This window comes from Mixophyes fleayi, chromosome 2 (genome assembly GCF_038048845.1).
Source record: "Mixophyes fleayi isolate aMixFle1 chromosome 2, aMixFle1.hap1, whole genome shotgun sequence".
NCBI lineage: Eukaryota > Metazoa > Chordata > Amphibia > Anura > Limnodynastidae > Mixophyes > Mixophyes fleayi.
The window spans coordinates 83,563,275-83,565,586 of NC_134403.1; the positions used below are offsets into that span (position 1 = coordinate 83,563,275).

At 41.0% G+C, this 2,312-nt stretch overlaps 1 pseudogene; it reads left to right on the forward strand.

Annotated features, from left to right (window-relative positions):
• Positions 1–343: 343 nt before the first annotated feature.
• On the forward strand, positions 344–461 carry LOC142141965 (5S ribosomal RNA; annotated as a pseudogene).
• The last annotated feature ends 1,851 nt before the right edge of the window (positions 462–2,312 follow it).

Consider the following 2,312-nt stretch of genomic DNA (forward strand, 5'->3'; position numbering starts at 1 on the left):
TCTCCAATGCCCGTGCCCACTTCAGTATGTAGGGCGGACAATTCGACCACTAAAAACTAGGTTGGCAGAACATATACGGAACATCAAGCAGAGTCTACACACTCATAGCGTATTACATCACTTCCATCTCAAACATAACAGTGATCCATCTTTCCTCACATTCATGGCGATCTCTAGAATTAAGAGAAACTGGCGAGATGGAAACCTCACTAAAATTATTAACAAAGAAGAACATAGATGGATATTTGAGCTGGATACACAGACTCCGAAAGGCCTCAATATAGAGTTCGATGTATGTAGTTGTCTGTAAACCTATATCACGTACGGCAAGGTCAGATTCACACCGTGCTGGCATACCACCCAGTCCATGCCCGATCCCATCCCGAACTCGGAAGCGATACTGGGTGGGCCTGATCAGTACCCAATGTGTGAACATTGGGGAATATCAGGTCCAGCATAGTGCGTTATCTGGAGAGTTGACCTACCTACCCAGTGATATAGTACGGACACATACTGACGACTAGACCTAATGACTATATCATCCTGAGATTACCATACCCAGCAGAACTGAAGGTCAATATTCAATTCTCAGCGACACAATAAAATCGTCAGTAATTTACTCACAGACCATTACGCTGCCATTAGAATTAGGGATATATCTACAACTTTTATCCGTGTACACCAAATATATCCGTGTACACCAAATATGAACCACAGCTCAATAGGGCGGCATTATCCAGAATGCCATCTCTGTTCTTATCTATCTATACCGTCTGATGTACATGTGACTTATGTGTATATATATTTACTCTGTACATGATTTAATTCTCATTCAACAGTATCAACCTTACCCTGACATATATACCTCCGTATCCAATCTATTATCTCTCACCTTTGGTATAGTGCTATGCTAATACCAATCACGCTATTTACAGATACAGTATTTATTTATTCACTCATTTATCTTTTCATATTTACATACTCCCCCCGTTTTTCACATTTGTTGTCAGCATAGGAATGTTTATCCACATTCAAACGTGTATTTATATTTATATGTTGTTTATATGTCTCCCACATGGAAATATTAACGGTACTTCAAGCCATTATCTGCAGTTACTAATGATCTGCAATAAACTGGATAAATTCAACATCTAGGATTAACTGTCAATCATCATTGAACTGAGCATAAATGGTCCGTCCCCCTGTACACACTAACTACTGCCTTGAGAAAGTCACCTAGGTGACGAAACGCGTCGGCCAATCATCAGCCACTTCCGGCTTCTCTACATCCGGTTACCCCACATCCGGTTAGGCGTGCGTTCCAAGCTAGGGTACACGCCGCCACAAAGACCCGGGGAATTTGATCACCGCTACTCCGCAGACCTCCACATTGGACATTGGACATTAGAAACTGTACCACTGCCCAGATCGCCCGCTTACCATCATCATTACACATTGGATAAACAGGACGATCCCTGGATCTCTGGACTGCTACCAAGCGCAAGTATTATATTCCAATTCTACATCCTGGGCATCTAGCTACGTTACACTGGACTTTACCATCTTCCAGGACTGTAACCAGTTGAATCTTTACCTTGAACAAATTTACTTATGCTGGACATATACATTGTACATTGTGCACTTATTATTGTATCACAGATTTTATTGCCTTGTATTGTATGTCATTGTATACATGCCATATCTAGCTCGATGTTTTTAATTTAAATTTACATGTGCTCATGTTGCTAATGCATGACGTATTGTTGCATTTTTTTCGATAAATATTCCTTTTTTCAATTTACCAATCATCTCATTATTTAGGTTTAAGGGCGCAATACTTTGTATTTATGTATGATATCAGGTTGGATTTCCCTGCTATTCTGCTGCTTACCTATCTTACCCTGTAGTGCGCTTCCTTCCTTACAATTAACGCCTCAATACACCAATGTGGCAGCGAATAGGGAGAACTTAGGGGGGGAGGGGATAATGTATTGAGAACTGGGAAGGAGGAGTGGGTGTGGCAGAGAATTAGGGTGTCCAAGTCTATCACTGAACTTGAATTGCAAGTCACTATTGGTAGTATAGAGGAAGTGAGAGAGGAGGGTAAAGGCTGCAAATAGAATGAGTGGGGAAGTGTCATCACGTGTGCTTTACTAGATGAGAAAAAAGCGGATTGTTTTGTAGTGCAACCTGTCCTATTGTATTCTACTAACACTGATGCATTAATTTGTCACAAATTAATGATAAATGCTGCATACAGGCAATCAGAGCCGGCGCTATTGGGCGGTGGTAATCGTTAACACAATGACAAA